Below are 20367 nucleotides of genomic sequence, written 5' to 3'. Positions count from 1 at the left end.
TTATTTGAGATAAAAAGGGAAGAATTCAAACACCTAAATTAAAGAAAAATATTAAAGGCTGCGAGCAGCGTGGACTCACTAAATGCTCAAATTTGTCACCAACATTTCGTCAACCACTGAGGGAACATTTATTTATGCATGTCTTTGCTGCTTTGAAACCCAACAGCTGTAAACCGATGCTAAAATCATCCCTGAACTTTATTGGTGCTCTGAAATTCTCACTTTATTCTTTATGGGTGGAATAAAACCCCTCACAGTGCCAGTAACTTGGTTATTATGTATCCAAAATAAACTCTGAATGTGAGAGGGCAAGCACACAATAACATAATAATATTTCCTTCAGGATTAATAAAGTATTCTGAGGATGTCAAGAAGGAGTACTCCGCTCAGCAAAACCAGAGAAGGCTACGGGACTCTGTCGTGTTAATGACATCACATCCTGACGCATATGTTCATCTCTGGTGATTAATCTGGAAACCCTCCCCCACAGAAACTAGTCCTGGACAGAGCCGGGTAGTGTCCTCAGTGATGTTACGCTTCCAATCGCCTTCAGCAGCCCTGAACGTCCATCTTTTAACCTCATATCAACCAGAATCGAACCCGAACCATCGAGGCAACAAAACCCCGCAATATCCACAGACACAAGACATTTTGAATGACAGATTTTTGGTGTGTGTGTGTGTGTGTGTGTGTGTGTGTGTGTGTGTGTGTGTGTGTCAGGGTGAGACAGAGATGCACTAACAAAAATCATGTGAGCTGATACTGAAAGGTTCAATCGTTCAAGATCAAACTCAGATGAAGAGTTTTCTGTTACCAGATAATTTCATACTGACAGCTCAAGAGAACCGCGCCAAAATGTGACACACAAGCATATCTCATGGTGTGAAAACACATGTGCGCACACACACACACACACACACACTATACCCAGAAACATCTGGCTGATCTGCCTGCCCCACATTATCATCAGACAGCGTGAGGCATGGGGGAGGGGAGTGTGTGTGTGTGTGTGTGTGTGTGTGTGTGTGTGTGTGTGTGTGTGTGCGTGTGTGTGTGTCCTAGGCCAGGTGCATCTACTGTACGTTCCCTCATGCATAAGAAAGCATCGATGCTGCCTGAAAGTCTTAAAGTACGATGTACAGTGAGTATTGTTGTTAAAGCCTGTGTGATGGTGAGAAAAATCAAACAAACACGCTGACAGTAAAGAAATGCGTGCCACAGCCACCGAGCGCGTCTTTTCTCTCCGACAGTGACACTGCTGCTGCTCTAGCCCGGCCCTTTGTTCTGTGCCGCGGCCTCGTACGGCCCTCGTACCAGCATCAGAGTCGACGAGTGTCCAGATGGCCGGGCTTGCTGTTCTGCCCTGAAAGTGGAGCACTGGGCTAAGCTTCCATTATACAGGCTTAAAAACACACTAATCACCCAACAGCACTCTGCATTACTGCTGCTTTTAGAGGAAGCCACCAGGATGCATGTGTGTGTCTAATCTTAGCACTGCTCTCTGCTTCCACACACTATTACTGCACCAAGGCCGTGCATTTCTTGCTGCATAAATGCATTAACAGCAGCATCTTTACACATGGTTGTACATAAAGGGAAGAACCCACCTTTAAACTGCTTTATCGCTTCTTACATTCATTAATTTTTCATCTTCCGAATCTGCTAAATGGCAGACACCACTTTTCCATGAACAATGTTTGATTAGAGAGAAACCTGTAAAGTCAGAAGTATATTTAATTCCTGGCAGGACTACTTTGCTGAGTCTGTCATCGCGAAGCAGGAAACTGCTGCTGTGCCGATTTAAATGCAGCTCTTTAGCGAAGGAAGACTCGTCCCTGTTGACTTCAGTCCCAGCACTTAGGTTTTTAAGTTATTAACCGAGCGTCTGAAGCCATCCAGACTTGGCAGCGTGTCTACGAGAGCTCACATCAATTAACACATTAATGAGCGTAGCTGCAGGTCAGAGTGGAGGAGCGCTGCTGCGGGGAAACACCCGCTCTGCACCGAGGGCACTGTTGGCAGAGCGAGGAGCTGCTGGCACTGCCAAACTTCATCTGCCATCCAACTAAATGAGAGTGTGTGTGTTTGAATGTGTGTGTTGGGAAACCCCAGGTGCCTGGCCTGCACGCTGACTCACACAATGCATTTGTAGCAAAGCACAAAAAAGGCCCTTATTTATCAGGAAAGCCGGGAGAGGAAACTGCTCTAAAAAGGTCATTAAAGTTGATGGCAGGCAAGCAAAGACATGATCACTTTAAATGAAAAGACTCCGCCCACCATCTCCATCCCAGTCCCAATAACTCTGTTCGTTCAGTATCCTTACATCACTGGTGACTGGGAATCGTCCTGGCATTTTCATTTCCGAGTCGATTAAATGGAAGGAAAATTAAAACGACGCATCTAAAAGCAGCAAAAACACTCAAACGGTTAAAACTGAGCACACGCTAATGGACGAGGTTAAACTTTATCCGCATGCAGATGTATTTCAGAGGCCTTTTTAAACCCCTAATGATGCTCAGACTGAAGCTGACTGTGTGACACGATATCGTGCACACGCATGACGTCAGATTGTCCAAGTGCGTCTAACATTAGCGGCGCTAGTACGAGCAGCCTGGGTGAAAATGACTTTACGCTGACGCACCTACTCACAGCGGTGAACTTTGACATCAGATTACTGCAGATCTGCATTGACTGACGTCCTTTTACTTTTCAGCGTCCTCATTTATAACTTCCTGTCACGAAGAGAGGGTGGTGCTGTAGTGGGCGGCTGCAGCAGTTAGCTGCTGATTTATATAAATAAGAAATTTGTTGTTAGTTTGACTGGCTGGGATTTCTACTGGCAAAAAGCCAGTGCCCACTTTTTTTCGGAGTCTTCCGTAGAGAAACGTGGCTGCAAAAAGTCTAAAAATGGTGATTTTTGAAATGAGGTGAGCTGGAATTTAAAGTTTGACAGAGAGCAACACAAGTGCTTCTGCATAAGATCCAAACGTTCATCATCTTCCTGACACAGCAAGTTCAGACTTCCCAGGGTACACAGTAATCTGCTGACACACACACAGAACAAAGAGCTGCAATAACACGTTGCTGGTTACACACAAACCATGACTCAGTGTGTACCACCTGTTTCTGTGCCCAGCTGTCTCGTGGGCTTCTATTGTACTCGCTCAGCTGTTTGTGTGGGTGAGCGCTCGGCGGTCAGAAGCATGACCCTAAATAAACGCTGGTCTTGCAGCTTGTTGCACTGGACTTACTGCATTTATTTACAGTCAAAGATCAGAAATTCCACCTGTGTTGCAATGATTCAGCTGCCTGTAAGAAATTATTTTCATATAGAGCAACCTGGAAAACATGAATGTCTGATGCATGAATGTGAAAATGTCCATCTAGGTTTATACGCTCACCTCTGGCCACAAACTAGTGACCAAAACAATAAGATCCTGGATACAGGGAGTGGAAATGAGCTTCCTCTATAGGATGTCTAGGCTCTCCCGGATATCTTTAGCGATAGGGTCAGGCGGTCATTTGCATGGGACTTGGAGCAGAGCTGCTATTCCTCCATGTTGAAAGGCGCCCAGTTTGGGTGTCTGACTGGGATGTGTCATAGCAGAGGTGTTTGGGTCACGTTCAGTTGGGAGGAAACTGCAGAGCAGACCCGGACATGCTGGAGAGATTATGTCTCTCAGCTACTACTGGGAATGCCTTGGTGTCCCCTCTGGAAGAACTGGAGGAGTTGGTTGGGAAGTGGGAGGTCTGGGCCTCTGCTGTGGGTGAGTGGATAGATTTACCATTTTTTACTGTTTCTGTCATGAAGTAATTTCCAAAACTGTACAAAAATAAAGTGTGTCAACATTTTCAGTGTGCAGAGATGTCCTGTAGAGTGAGTGAGGCTGTAGCCAAATGTTCCCTGCTGCTATTGTCGCTGTTGGAATTTCACCCTTTAACACGTGCTATCATTGAAACAGGACGCGTTTAAACCGGTCAGTATTTTCACTGCCTAAATCTGCCCAATCAGCCAGCGTGAAATAAAAGGTGAAAGTCTACAACTTCATTGTACGAGACCTGTGTCCTCTGTCAAAGTCCTGTGATTCTCCCGTCTCCTAATACCGACTGAAACGAGCCTGCACATCAGAAAACGACTAAAGAGGTATCCTGTGGCCTGAAGTATGATGACAGGTCATTACCAAACATCTCTGTGGGACATTGTCAGCTCGGACTTGTCTTATATCATAGGAGCTTTAACACATTACTGTTAGTCTTGCATGTTCATAAAAAAGTACCAGAAAGATGGATTTTTGTATCACGACTGGCGATGATTCCTGGTTTGGAGTTCAGTTACTTGTGGTCTGTTTCAGTCTCTGTAGCCTTAAATCAGACCTCAGGTGGAAAGGTGAACATCAAAGCCACGGACAGTGGACAAGAAAGGTGAAGAAGAGAGTGCGGGCAGGGTGGAGTGGGTGGAGATAAGTGTCAGGGCGGATTTGTAGCAGCAGCATAGACGGTAGTGAGACCTGCTGTGATGTGCGGTTTGGAGACGGTGACACCGACAGAACGACAGGAGGCCAAGCTGGAGATGCTAAGATCTTCACTGTGAGTGAGCAGGATGGACAGGATTAGGGGACAGCAGAGGGACAGCACAAAGTTAGATAGGGAAGGCAGAGATGTTTTGGACACGTGCAGAGGAGGGAGAGGAAGGAGCATAGAGGATGAAGATGGAGCTGCCAAGGAGGAGGAAAAGATGAAGGCCTCAGGGGGGGTTCATGGATGTAGTGAAGGAAGAAGCAAGGATAGGTTAAGACAAAGTCACATGATCCACTGTGGCGAACCCTAAAGGGAGCTGAAAGAAGAAGAGGATGATGTATGACTGACAGTGAGAAGCAGCCAATGGGAGCAAGGCACTTCATTCAGTGGATAACACAGACCTGAATGAGGCACTGTGTAGCTCTAACCTGTCTTTTTGCAGCACAGTCACTGTTTTTAACACATGTGAACGTCGAGTTTGTCAGGAAACGCCGAAGGCTCAAAATCCAGGAGCCGCCTGGTGATTGGACGAATGAGTTCATAGTTTCTCCTGTAGTTATTCGACCACATAAAATTTCATAATTTGTTGTGTTTCTGATATCAGGAAGACAAAATGTGCTCATGAGAACAGATTTTTGCTTTCCTCTTTCAGCGCATGTTTTGGAAAAGTTGAGAGTAAATTAGACTCAGTGTCACCATCAAAAAGACAAAGTCCCAGTTCATCAGTCAGGTAAGGAGGATGCCATCTGATACAGCTACAATAAAGACATACTCATTTCATGGCAGTCCCACTTACAGATGCATACTCTGGATAAGATGGGTACACTTTAATTTTAAAAACCATTATAAAACTACAGCTTCCTTGTTATTCTCCCATTTTCTATAGTGAAATCCTCCAGGGAGGAAGTAGCACAGTGAGGCACTGTCTGAATCCAACGTTGTATTTAAATAAGTGCTCTTCCTCTGCGTGTGTGTGTGCACTCATCTTTGAAAGCCCGTGCGAGCGTCAGCCTGCTCTACTTTCCTCTGCTGTCCCTGTTAATTTGCCTCTCTGAGACCTCGGTCGTAAGTCAAGTCCTTCATCTACACATGCCGGGCGGTTGCATATTACAGGTTTGAGCCATCTTACCAAACCGTCTCATCCTAGAAAGAAAAAAATAGCTTACTCAGCTCAGATCAGTGATGTCACCTTTCATTTGCCCTTGTTTCCACCTGGCGCCACAGTTGCCTCGCGCTGCCTCTTACAGGAATGGATGGGTGTCAGGTTGCACATCTCACTGATTGTGAGCTTAGCGGTCACAGTTGAGTCAGCTAACAGTTTGGATCAGCGACTCATCGCTCATCCAGGAGCACGGCCCTTCAAAATAAAGGCTAAGGCTTTAAAAAGACATGGAGCACTCGGTGATAAATTATTAACAGCTGTGTTTTAGGTTGTGTCTAATGAATACAGCGGCCCTTTCACCTGAAGCCTCTTACACTGGTGTCCCTGATCTTAGAAGGATGGCGACCTGTGAATCAATACTGAGGGTAAAGTGCTTCTGTCAAAACATGCAGCAGTCCCTCTTTCATCCCGAATGAAGTCCGACTGGCTCCACCCTGAAGTTGCCACATCTGTGGTCGTTTCCGTTTCACACATACATTACAGCCCAAAAACTGTGACTGCAGAGGGGGGCTTGAATGTTCAGCAAACACAGTACAGTAAAGCATCCCCTGCTTGTTACTGCATACATCCGTGGAATATCAGAACATGCTAATAATAGTCGCTGTCAGTCACAGAACACGTGCCACTGCTGTTTTGTCGAGCAGATTATGTTTGCGATGGATTTGCTCAGACATGCCAGGACCGTCTCAATCTGTATCCACAGGGGTGTTTTTGGATGCGAGGGGTTAGGTGGAGTTCAGGTGAAGAAGTTCAATCACCTCGAGGTCTTGTTGAGTGGAGGCCAGGGTGGGGTGGGTGACTGACAGGTGGATGAGTGCATCACTACAGACGCTGTGCAGGTCTGTAGTGGTTAAAAAAAACAAAAGAGCCCGAAGGCGATGCTGTCAGTTTGCTTGTCGATCCAAGTTTAGTTCCCTCACAAACACCCTTGAACTGTGGGGAGGAATAAAATACAGATGTAGAGGAAAGAGGCAGTGAGAGGAGCTCAGCGTAGGACCACTGCTCCTTTCAGATGAGGTGGTTTGGGCATCTGTCTTGGATGCCTCCTTTAAATCATGCTTTTTATTTGTTCTTGTTTCTAATGTCTCTGTAAAGCACTTTGAATCACCTTGTTGTTGAATTGTGCTATACAAATAAACTTGCCTTGCCTTGCCTTGCCTCCTTGTTGCAGGTTTTTTGTGCCCAAAAGGAAGAAAACGCATATTTTTTCCAGACTTTAGTCACACAGATATGTAAACGGAGTCATTTAGTGCCGTCTGAAAAGGATACAATGCAAACACTCACAGGTAATTTCATCAACCACGTTTTTAGGGAACGTCTGAAACCAGCAGCACGAAACATCGACTCAGTAACCGCCTTCATTATCTTTAATAGAGACCGAGCTGACTTTCACGAGGCTGTTTGATAAGAGCTTTCCTCTTTAATGGATCTGACTCACAATGCCCTTTTCCCCTTCAGCCCATAAAGATTTTGGAGGAGCATTAAGTTAAAAGAATGAAAATGATGCTATAAACACTGAAAGTTCTTATTTTCGATAACTTGTACTGCTTGTGTTGTTTTGAATGTCACACACTAACTGAGGCCGACGCAGCTGTAATTACGTCGCGCTGGCAAAGTGACTCGCAACATAACTGCTGGTAAAGTTTGAAGGAAAGTGCAGTTCAATTTATCGCTGCCATATGGAAGTTTTGTAACTCGTCTGATTACATTTCAAAGTGCTCGAAAGGCCAGTGAGCCAGAAAAGTGACGCCAATAAATACTTTTGTGGAACTGCAGTTCCCCAGAGAAAGCTCTTGGACAAGCCTGCGAAATACTGATTCCTCAAAGATTGTGCTGAAATTAAATCCGAGAGTTACATTTTCCAAAACTATACAAACACAGCGACGGCTTGGAAATAGCTCCTGCAGTTGCCTTTCAATAAATTAAAATCTACCAGAGCTAAAGAAAAAAGCCAGAAACTGTGATGGGATGATGTTCACCTCTTAAGAAGTTACAGAATCATCTTTGTGTGTCTGCCGTGCACTCACACACCTGCACAAGCTGAAGAACCTTGGTGTTGTAACTGGGCAAAAGGATGATTTAACACAAACCGGTGGACACAAAGATTTTGTGTCTGAAGTCTTGATGATAAATGCAGAAAGTCAAATCATAAAGCGGATGCACGACCACGATCGGGGCTTCGTCTTTCAGTAAACATACTTTTTAACATTATTATTGAATGATTTTTCAAAATAAAAGATCCCAACGGACAAAGTGAACCGGGCCCACAGTTTTCAATCTACGTACATGAACCCATGACGTGACAAACATGCACATAACATTGCATGTTCTGTACACACATGCAGTAGCTCAGATTAAAGTAAGCCGGAGTACTGCAACACGCAGCCTGCAGCGAGGCAGCAGACGCAGAGCGACTCAGCTGTCCTCTGAATGAGCACGGAGAGGTGGACACACTTCCCAACATCACGCGAGCCTAGACGACCTCGCGATGGAGACGGCGAGGACATCTGTGAGCAGCAGTGGCTGTGTGCGTCTGAAACATCACATCAGCACGATCAAGGTGCAGTTGTGTGATCTAAATACAGAATAGGGATAACAGAGACGAATAATCCAGCATTGGGGTTCTGGCACAAAGCAAACACTGACAAGAAAATCAAAGTTTCCTCCTCTGTGCCGTCAATGTTTCTGTTCAGCTTTTGCCTCTTTAATAGGCGAGATCAACAGTTAACATGAAACAAGAGGAAGCAGGGATGAAGTCAGATATGGATACTGAGGCAAAGTTTGACTCGTGTCACCGCTGCTATCAAAACACAAAAAACTATTTTAATTCTCAGAATGAGCAGCTGCATCATCATCTCAGGGATTTACAGCAATATAGGCTATGCTGTCAAATCTCATCTTCAGTGCTGCTTACACAATATGTTAACTACTGCAGGTACAAATTGTTCACACGAGAATTTGGAAAATAATCCTACGCTTTTTTAACACCTCTGTCGCCGCACTGGCAGCTTTTCCAGCTAATCTGACCGCAGTGTTTCCAGCATGCAGGGAAGGAAGCCTGATATATGGAGTCAATTAGTAACAGCTGGGTAACACTCACAGCTTATCATGCAAGTTACTTTTCTAATGATGTCTAATTATTTCAGCACCCACACTGGAGCTTGAGAAGCACTGAACTAAATGACTTTCAGTGTTGAAAATGATTTCTAGGTTAAACTTAATGTGTTTTTACTCTGTTATAGCATGAATTCATATTTTTATATTATATAATGAATATGGTTAATAGACTGGTTCTTATATATAGCGCTTTTCTAATAGTACGGAGCATTTTATACAACATGCCACATACACAAAAGTACATTTTCCATGCTTTAACATTCACACACACGCCACATCGGGGAGCAACTTGGGATTAGTATCGTGTCCAAGGATCAAACCGCTAACCTTCCAATCAGAAGATGATCTGCTCTACCTCCTGAGCTACAGCCACCACAAAATAATGGCACGTTTATAGAAACATGGTCCCTCCCAAAGCAAACTTTAAAAATACTTACAGGAAATGCTGGTCTTACAGTATGAAGTACACAGTCTACACTGCACAGTCCTAACTGCAGTGGAATGGTTGGAAAGCTTAAGTAAGAGCAGAATGTGATGAGGGCGGGACAGACGACAGCCAAGGAGGGAAACTGACAAAGACAGGAAATGAAACTAATTAACAAAATAAAAGCAGTGATTAGACTTTAAAGAGTTTATGTAACCGTTGTGTTCCTGCGTTGCGTCGGTAAAAAGAAAGGCCTCAAAGTAAATGACCTGCCCGCTCCAGCTCCTACAACCAAATACAAACCGCAGGTAGGGCTGCCACGATTGGTCGACTAGTCACGATTACGTCGACTATCAAAATCGTCGACGACTGATTTAATAGTCGACGCGTCGTTTGAAGCTTTGTAAGATCCCAAAAGACGCAGGAATAAGTAGCAGGATTTAAGAGTGTAATAACGGACTGAAACAGAAGATGGCAGCACTGCATGTACAAGGATGCCAGCTGCCGTTAAACCCCGAAGAAGAAGAAGCTGTGTCCCAGAATTCATAGCGCAGCCCTGCTCAGTTTCCAACAATGGCGGCAGCTGGTTAGTTTTAATATTACTCTTATTATTCTTTCTGGGTCACAAAATAAACGTTTCACATATTTTCAGGCGAGAATGTAGCTGTGTAAACCTCAAATATCTGCTCAGTTTATCAGGACACCACATATTTTCAAAAGCGCTCCGACGTTTTCGGAGACGTCTGTTACCCACTAGCTCGATAGCTAGCCGGGGGCTAGGCTAACTAGAGCCGTGAGAACACCGGACTCCCGGCAAATCGTTTTCAAACCCACCGCCGTCTTTCGCTACTCAGGTTAAACATGATATATGAGTCACTTAGATAACTTCAAAATGTTATTGTTTGGCTTTTTTTTAGTATTTTATTTGTTCCTGAGTAAATCGGTTTGGCTGAGATTAAAGTTATAGTTTTTACACAGCTGAATAAACGTCAAGCAGACAGCTGATTATCAGAAGTGTGAGATGCTCAAGAATATACTCCGGTGTCCTGTTATATTTTAGATAGCAAGGAGTTGATTAAACTTCACCGAAACAATCTGCAAATTTCATTAAAAATTAACAAACTATCATCTTGTCTTTATTTTTAGTTTGCACAGACCTGAAACACTTAAAGCTGTAAGCTAATGATAGTTATATAAGAGCAGATGCTGCTGGTGCAATAAGCTGTACTGATTGGTCGACTAATTGCAAAAATGATCGGTGACTAGTCGACTAACAAAATAATCGTTTGTGGCAGCCCTAACCGCAGGTTAGAGGGTTAGCTCAACCCACCACAACTTCCAAACTAGCAAGAATTATCTATTCATGCTAGCATAGACTGTGCCTATAACACATATGTGGCACACATGTACTACATATTCACAGCATCTAGTAAAGACAGGCATAATGATGACAGTAGCTGAACTAAAAACACACAATCGGAAAACATCAGGGTGGCTAAACATACAGTATATGTGTGTTTTACAGTGTTGGGAAAGAAATGACACCGACCTCTCCCACGGGGGAAGTGTAGAAACGGGGAGAGGCTCAAGCTAACAAGAACTGTTAGCTAATTATAACAATCTGTAATTTATGACGCGGTTATACTTACAGATCAGAAGCACCAGCACTGAAATTCAAAATGCCATCACGCAAATGCAGAGTAAACGTCTCATGCAGGCACATGTCTGTTTCTATTTTCTGACCACAGCCCCCCGAAACACTTCTGCTTTATTATTTATAAATCTGCGATTGTGCTAAATGAATGCAAAGCGACTCACTGCTCAGGTGCTTTTTTTACTGTTCCACGATTATACAGCATCGACACACAGACGCAGGAGAAAAAACACAGAAGTGGAGAATCCACAGAAGAAAATATCAAATAACAAACTGCAAATCATGATCCGATCTTTGACTCTGCAACGTAAATGACTGAACCTGCCACTCATTCCTGCAGCTGCTTTTAGGGGGACTTTACTTCAGTTACACAGATAGTGTGATGGTTGCCTTGCAAGTTATTGTATATTGTAGAATCATTCTGTGATGTCATTCATACTGTGGACACGGTATTGTAATACCCACCTCTCTGAAGCTGAGTTCACACTGGACGCATTCGCTGTGACGCAGACACACTCGCCAAAGAGAGTCGAAATATCAAGAGTTTCATTTCCTGGTTAAATAACGTAATCAATAATAATAAACTGAATGTTTTTGTTATAAAAGATGAGAAGTTGATGAAATGTTATTTTTCATTATGATTTCAGCTTTAGGCAATTATGAAACGAGATAATTGAGATGAAAATGATGGCTGTGCTGCATTTCATTACAAAGCGATTTGCACTCATCCTGTCGTGTCTGCACGTCACTTTTCCTGCTCGCTGCTGGAATCCTGCACGCCTAAAAGCACAAAGTCACCAGGCTGCTGCATGTTTAGCTCAGTTCATAGTATTTTTAAAATTAAACTGCAGTTCACTGAACCTGCCCTTAGATCTTTTCAGGGGGAAAAAGTCTTGATAAACACATTAAGTTAGAGTTCTGCAGCCTGCAGGAGTCACCAATATTGCCTGAGCTTAATTAGTGCATTTCTCTTATGAATCCTGGCTTTTTTGCCTTTTTTAATCCTGTTATACCAACATAAAATAAACGTATCATTAAAAATAAAAAGGTTATCTTGCAGAAGGGTTTTAAAGTGTGGAGGAAAGGATGAGCCTCACAGCGGAAAGCAAATGATGCCTTTAAGTGTGTTAATCTCCAGAAAAGCAGCTGACAGTGATCAGACGCATAAGAACACAAACACACCCACATCAACACAAAGATGCTGAGGGTGTGTGCGCATACTCTCAGTACAACGCTCAGTAAGCCCCACACAAACAAACACACACACCACTGCCAGATGTGCTCGGCCTAATCAGGTCAACGTAAATGTCCATCAGCTAGAATCAGAGGGAGGGGCTGGGGGGGGGGATTGGGCAGGAGGACACGGGGGAGTTGGAAAATGTGATGGGGTCAGAAAGCAAGAGAGAAAGTGACGGAGTGTGGGTCAGACTGGAGAATTAAGATGGAGTGAGAGTGAAATAAGCAATTATGCAAAGGCTGAAGAACACAGTGTTAAAACATTTAAATGGAGGTCTATAATTTATGATAATTAATGTTAATTCTGACCCCGTCTTGCAGGCTGCTCTCCTACGCACTCGTTCACGCTCTCCTCAACACGCTCTGCACTGATAACTCCATCTGTTGCAACTCAGGAGTGAGACGTGCATCAACTTTGGAGGGACGAGTGAGGCGCCATCAATCATGTTTGCTGACCCTCTGCATTAGCGTCACATTAGCCTCGTGTTCAGAACGAGGGGGAAAATAATTCTGCTTTGATTTCTGGGATGCCAGTTTTACTCGTGGAGATGCACTCACATCTTGGTTCAGCATGTATAATCTCAGTGCCAATTAGCAGAGAGGTGATGTTAGATTACTGCGAGTCAATAAAACAGAGCCAGCAGCTGCTGTTTGCCCATCTGTGTTTTACTTTTTGGACACGGCGCTCGGCACGATTATGCATACAGGCCAGAAGAGTCATATTTTAATCCAAACCACGACCTTTTTGTGAACCACTCCTAAAGTAGTGCCTCACCCCATCACTGAGGGAAATCGAGTTAAGAAACGTGTAACCAAGTGAACATCTGACTATAATGCAGTCTATTGTGATGCCTGGCTGTCAGCTGGTATCGGTCACTCCCACCTCATCATTTATCAACAAGCAGGGTTACTGCTTACTGTAAACAAGTCGTTTTAATACTATGAAGATCAAACGGGGAAGAAAAAATGATGAATCATTTCTCAGGTTTACAGAACCTTTAACATTTGCTTCAGTGTTTGATCTTCACATGCAGTTAGTTTGAAAGACGTTCAGCTGATTTCTGATACCAACATTTGTGGAGGTGTATTTCGGTTTGAGCTGATTAAACACTGATCGCTGTTTTATTTCCTCATTTTTAAGGTTGTATTCAAAGTAATAATTATCCAAATTTAATGTACTTTGACAAATTTATGTCACACAAAAGGAAATTTGACTTATTTGCCTGTTGATGATGGGTGACGGTTATTTTGGCTGTTGGGTCAAAAAGTCACTTTCGCTGCATCCATGTGTTTAATAAAAATATCTTGTTTCTAAGTGGCCCGTCCACCAGCAGGCTCGATCTAACATAAACCCATTAAACCCACACACTGTGAAAGCTGTGGGCTCCAGAGCAGCACCCTGACCTCTGACTTGTTCCCAGTCCTTTCCTCACCCCCAACCACTCAGTGAGGCCCATTACCAGCCCATTATAGTAATTCAATGGGATGCTGCCTGCGTGGTGGCCTGCAGGGCACACATAGAAAAGCACATTAAGGCAAACACAAACCTCCAGCTGTGGCTGTTTACACATGCATGGAGACTGCAGTGTGGGGGTATATTTACATTAATTAGACTAAGGGCAGCAGATGTAAAGACAATTGTTTAGCAGGACAGAAAATTTGGACTCGTATTCCCACTTTCAGAACTCTTTTTGTAATAAACTCCCAAATCGGAAAAAAGGTGGAGATTCAAATCAGGTTTGGACAGTTTACCCAAACCCACTGAGCTTCTCTCAAAGGGAAAAGATCCAACCTGTCCTTGATATGATCTGATGAGTTGGTTTTGATCCTGCTTTTGCTTTGCCAACTTGCTTCTAATCACATTTTTTGCTACCACTGTGTGACTACATGTGCACAGCCAATAACCTGCGAATGAGCACCAAACACAGAGCAGCAGAACTCTCACAATAATCCATTTCTCCACAATATGCACAGAACAAAGCTTATTACTAGAATCCAGCCATTTTATTCCCCTTATCTGAGGGTTGGGCTCCCCAGACGTCCTTTTACCCATGCCAGTGTTCTCAGCCCAAATGAGATGCCCAGCCTCTGCAGTCGGCAGAGGAGCACAGACATCTTTCCAGATGTGCTCCTCACACATTACTTATCAGCTCCCAGTCTTCCTATGGAGCAAGCTCACTGTATCCTCAACCTCACTCGGACGCTGTCCAGAATTCCCGGTCATATGTGAGGCTGGAATGTAGGTGAAATGACCAACATGCTGACGTCACGCCAATCTCTGTTTCACGCGCCAGCATTTGACCTGCAGACTTCTATGATGCTGAAAAATGCACAATGGATGAGAAATTCATTCAACAGAAAATGTAACCTTGTGACAAAAGGACCCAGACCATATTTTATAATACAAACATTTGTATTTGACAGTGATACTGGATAATTACCCTTAAAAACATCACGAGAGTTAGTTTTAGAAAGAAGAAAGAGGTTTGTGAAGGATGTGAAGAAACCACTGCAGTGCTGCTTCCTTCTCAAATCAAAGCCAATATTTGTCTTCAGTTCTGTGCAATAAGAAATGTGCTGAAATATGCTGCTGTTTCTTTTGATTTCATCAGCGATGTCTCTGAGGTCCAATTCTGTCTTTGTTACTGCTGAACAAACACAGAGGCAAACACTGCAAATGCTCACTCACTCACTCGTGCTACGTGCATGCTCAGTCTGCGCACTAACACAAACACATTCACCCCGAATTCACACAGCAAAGAATGGCCAAGCATGCATCCAAATCATGTGACTGAGTGAGCAGGCAGTGGGGTGGGAGGGGATGAGCTTTAATGGGTTAAAGTGAAAAGAGCTCCAAGCCTGGGAGGTTTTCAGATTTCCTGCTCACAGCTTTCAGAGGAGGAAACGCTTCATACAAAAACATCATGTCAGCCATTCATTTTATTTTGCCTTTTTTCTCAGCGATGTGAATATTTTATAGCAACACTTCACAACAACTGTCATCTAGAAGTGCTTTATACCGTACAGCAGGGGTGTCAAACGCAATCGCACAGGGGGCCAAAACCCAAGGCACACTTTAGGTCGAGGACCAAACAAGATAAATATTTATTGAACACACTAAAACATGTTTTTTAAACATAAATATGAATAAAAACAGACAGGAATATTATTCCAGATTAAATAAACTTAAAAAAATAAACTTTAACTTTAAATATTTTGCTCCTGATAAAAATATATCCTGTCAAAATTATGCAAGTTAGAAATATGAACATGCTGCCAAAAACCCCAGAAAAAATAAATGACAGCAAACACAAGGTTGGAGCCGCATGTAGACGGAGCTGTGCATTGCTGCAGGAGTGGAGCTAATAAACCGTGCGGGCCATTCACTGTCGTACTTTCCCTGAGTGCATCATTACACTGCAGCTCCATCTGAATCTGCACAGGTGCAGCTCAGCTGACTTGGTTCAGCATTACTCGGCAGCAGGGGAAGTGAGGCAGGCTGCACTGGTGCATTTGTGACAGCTTCACTTGAAACGCCTTCACCGCATCATACATGTCCATGAACTGACAGGTTTCCTTGCTGAGCTCAAAAACTCTGTTGAGAACTTTTCCCCAACTCAGCCAGCGGAGCTCTGCATGAAGGAATGTCGACAAACTCTGAATCTATTTCCCACATAAAAGACTGAAACTGACGGTGATTTAAACTTTTAGCTCAGATAAAATGTACGGTCTGCCTTACAGTGATCACTCCATTTTTAGGACTTCACCACACAGCGTTTCCTGGTGTGTGATGCAGTGATGTGCTGTTCACTCACCGGTACAGTTCTCCTGCATCTTTACTCGCATCCTGCGGACTAGTCCGCTTTTTTCACCGCACAACTCCGGCGCTCCATCTGTTGTAAGTCCAACAAGTTTGTCCCAGGACAGTTTCATGTCGGTTACACTTTGACATACGTTTTAAAAAATGTCTTTTCCTGTCGTTGTCCCGTGCATCGATTTAATGTCCAATATTTCCTCTCCACAGACGAAGATGGTCAGCTGTGCAATGTCCATCATGTCTGTACTTTCATCCACAGCAAGAGAGTATGCAATGAAGTTTTGTCTGGACACAAGACGTCGCACAGCTTCATCCTGCAGCTCTTCAGAGTGGTACCGGGCTCATTTGGCTCCTCTGCTACAATAAAACTTGCTTTCACAACAGCTTCACTTTGTGTCTCGTAGTGCCGTCTTATATTAAATTCCTTCATTACAGCCACATTAGCTCCACTAATAAGACGCACGGCTTTACCAGCATGTCTGTAAACATATATTCAGTCACCCACTGGCGCTGGCCATGCATAACAATAATAGTACATCTGTATAAAATGATCTCACGGGCCGGATATAAATGTACGCCGGGCCGGATGTGGCCCGCGGGCCTTGACTTTGACACATGTGCCGTACAGTAAAGATCTTTAATATCACAGGGAGAACAAAGTAAGCAAGCATAGAGGAAGATACAGTTGTTGTAAAATCGAGAATGTAAAACTGCATCAAGATCCAACAACAATCTTATTTTTCTTTAAATATAATAAAGGGGATGTTTTATTTCTTGTGCGTACTGGAATCTCACGAGCTACACTAGGATGTAAAACCAGTTACAGTATTTGCATGATTTATGAGCCTTTACTCACTCTATTCTATTTTCAACTCCATGTCTTTATTCTTGAACTCTAGTAAAGTACCGCTGCTTGATTCGTTGCCATATTTGTTAAAATGCATCTTATCCTGGCCTCTGCAGCCCTTCAGTTCATCCACTCCCTTAGCTCCTCCCACTTTAAGCCAACTTTCTTCTGATTGGTCTGAATATAAAACAAGTGTGGATCTGTTGGGCATTCCACCCAGCGACGGGCTTGAGGTAACCACATCGGCGATATCTTCTCTCAATGACATAACTTTAAGATATGAGACGATTAAAAGACAAGCTGCACAAAATTTTAGGAACTTAACTGACATGAAATTAGGCCATACCTGTGATTTCATTCTTCCAATTTAAAGGCTCCAATTATGATCAGCTTTTCCATAAAAGCAACACAAAAAAACCAAATTTTCTCTCAGGTGTGACCACCTGTCACCCTACTTACAGTGAGAGCTGCAGCCAAATGAAGGACATCCAGTCAAAATTGGGAGAAGCACTTTTCCTCTTAACACTAATAAAAGCCGCTCTACACTAAAATTAATTAGGGTGAACCTTCCATCCTTTATGAATGAAATGAAAAAAAAAACATCTTTGTTCTAAGAATCGATGCTAATTGAAAGTGACATGAAACTCAACCCCAATCTGATAACGGCTGAATAAACTGTGCAGATCAGAAAGCTGAGCCTGATGGACGGAGCGCGGGAACGATGACATCTAAAAATAGCATTTCTATGTGAAATATTCATTAGACAAAGTGGGAGATGGATGGATAGAAGGGAGGGGGTGGGGGGAAAATACAGGTTTAGAAGAAATAAGAGGTTTGCAGAGACTGAGAGCAAGAAATGATGTAAGACCTCTGACGTTTTGGAAGAGCTAAAAAATATGTTGGAAAACTGAAAGGAAACCGATAATTAGGTCATGGCGTCTGCCCCCCAGCCTATGGTGTCACAAACATTTGTGTCCTCTCCATGCAGAGGGGGAATGACGCTCAGAGCAGAGCACACTCAGAAAATCACCAAAACACACAGGAAATCTTCCCTCAGCAACTCAGGAGTAAATACGGACATGGAATAAATGAGGGGTGTTAAACTTTCTTCACCTCGGTGCCTGAATAAGTAATTGTTTTTCTCACCTTGGGGTCTGGCCTCATTAAAAAGTAGCCCCGGCTTTGTATGTGGAGACACTGTCGAGCCTGAATCACTGCACAGAAAGCCGGAGGATGCAGGGTGGTACAGTAGGAGCCGGGTCCAAAAGGGAGTTTTCATAAAATCAAAAGCAAACTCATAAAAGTTATATTTGTCTTTTTTGACTTTGAATTGTTGTCTTTCTTTTTAGGCTTTTTGTGTGGTGATGTTTTCACTTGCTGTAAAAATGTACTTTGTGCTCAGTGAAGCTTCTGATTTCGATTCTCTCGTTTCATCCATGGAGCTCACAGACCACAAGTTAAACACAATAAGAAGGTTCAACACAAGCAGCCATCATCCAATCAAAACTACAAGATATATATATATTAGGGCTGCAACGATACACAAAATTCACGGTTCGATATTTTTTCGATACAAAAAAATGTTCATGCCTTTTTAACACTAGGAGTCCCAGGCTTCTACCTTTCTACCTTTAAAACCCACCACCAGCCAAATGGCTGGTAGGCTTTTAGCTAGGCTTTAGCTTCAGCCAAGTGGAAGCTAAATTGGCTAGTCATTTATTAAAATTATAAATATATATTTTAACTCAAAAGTACAGTTTTTAAATTTAATGTTGCTGAAACAACAAAGTGATAAAATAATAAATCTATCTGATTGAGAAATCACTCATCTTTGGAAAAGAGAGTTTATTACAGAGAAATGTCTCTTTCCAAAATAAAAGCTATACTATACGCTTCTTCTGGGCTATATTCTCAGCAGCATATTAAACATATCAGGTCCCCATAAGGAGAATCCTGTGCTAACGGCTGTCTAAATGACTCGGGTAAAGCTTGTAGCATGCTTGCTTGTTTTTTTTCTGCTTCCACTTGTCTTTGCACTAGGATGCTGTCGGCGTAAATGTGCAGTCATATTCGTTGTGTTCCCACTAGTGCTGTCAGCGTTAATCTGAAATGACGTTAACGCCACAACACGGCAAATCTCCGTTAACGAGCTAACTGCGCTTATGCACTAGCTCCCACCCATGTAATTGAGCATTGCGTGGCACATCCGACATCCTGTTTTACTTTAGTCCATGACGCGCTTACCTTCAGGGTCATACTTCACATGAAGACCAAAATAGTTCCAAACGCCAGATCTGAATGAGGGTGGGGGAGGTTCAATTTGCCATGTTGCAAGGAGCTTAGCTTCTGTCTCGCTAGCTTGCACTGCGCTCAGTAAATCTGTGTTCGACTACTCCGCCTAGGCTGCACTGTCGAGCGCAGATCCACTGAGCGCTCCACACAGACAGCATCGTCAGAAGGAAAGTTGATAAAATAAATTAAAAATGTTGTATTGTTCGATACATATGCGTACCGAACCGAAAGCACTGTATCGAACGGTTCAATATCGATACGAGTATCGTTGCACTCCTACTATTTATACGTGTTTAAAAAGCTTTAGAAAACCCAAACAACAACACAAAAGCCTGCTTTTCCCACTTGCTCCCTGATGTGTGATTAAAAATAAATTCCCTCATTTACTTCGTGTTCTGCTGTATTTTTCTTTCATTACTCATCGACTTGGCCTCAACAGGTCAAATAAAAACTACTCTGCAAGCAGCCCAGTCTTAAGCTGTAATCAATAAACTTGAAGAGGAGGAGGAATTTGTTGACATTGTGAAAAGTGTAACTCTGTTGAACTTACTTTGGACCAGCTGCAGGACTGCAGAACTATTGACCTTTTTTAAAAGCACTAATCAATAAATCCAGAGACAGACAGGCCGGCGTTGCACTTCCAGAAACTGTGTCCAGAATGGCTGACAACCTCTTTCTATTCACATCAAGGGAAAGGGAAAGTGTGGAGGGCTGAAAAGAGTAAGAAAGAAAGAAACTTCTAAAAGTCAAACTATGAGGATGCAATACATGTTCAGGTCAGACATCAACCTACAACACCTGTAATAAAAATCTAAAAACAATTATGTGGAACATTTTTCTGAAGAATTATTACGTTTATTTTGATTTTATGTACAATTTGCCAATAACACTTCACTACACAATTATGTGTAGGCATGTGTTTCCATCGTGCTGTTTGCAACTTTTATTAAAACAGTGGTTCTAAAAATGTCCTCCATTAATGGATATCAATCTAAAAACAGTGAAAGGTTGAAAATAAACCAATAAGTTGTGAAGCTCAAGAGAAATCTGAGGATTTTCTGAAGTGTCACTGAAAGTCCAGCCATCTGCTTCTGGATGGGACCTTCAAGACCCTTATTTACAAAATTTCATTTAAACAAATTCCATGAAACAGCCTTGAAAACCAGAATAACTCATTTGGTTGGTAAATTGAGAACAGATAGTTAAACAGAACTTCTGTAATTTCAGGTTTTTGGGAGACATGCAGAAGAAGCCAAAGCCAGGAGCCAGAGGAAATCCACTGAAGGTTTGCTAGTTTAAA

The 20367-nt window shown here is 42.9% G+C and overlaps 1 protein-coding gene and 1 long non-coding RNA gene across 12 annotated transcripts in view; one reads left to right on the top strand and one right to left on the bottom strand.

Annotated features, from left to right (window-relative positions):
- LOC113021787 (dedicator of cytokinesis protein 3-like) overlaps positions 1–20367 on the bottom strand; it is a 227761-nt gene that overhangs the window by 194403 nt on the left and 12991 nt on the right. The gene's annotated exons all lie outside the window — the stretch shown is intronic.
- Positions 3370–16303, top strand: LOC145428810 (uncharacterized). The gene is made up of 3 exons (XR_013909131.1): positions 3370–3767; positions 15871–16009; positions 16136–16303. It is a non-coding gene; the product is annotated as an uncharacterized LOC145428810 (long non-coding RNA).

This window comes from Astatotilapia calliptera, chromosome 5, assembly GCF_964374335.1.
Source record: "Astatotilapia calliptera chromosome 5, fAstCal68.1, whole genome shotgun sequence".
Classification (NCBI taxonomy): domain Eukaryota; kingdom Metazoa; phylum Chordata; class Actinopteri; order Cichliformes; family Cichlidae; genus Astatotilapia; species Astatotilapia calliptera.
Note: the sequence above shows the minus strand (reverse complement) of the source record. Positions and strands in the feature narration are given on the sequence as shown.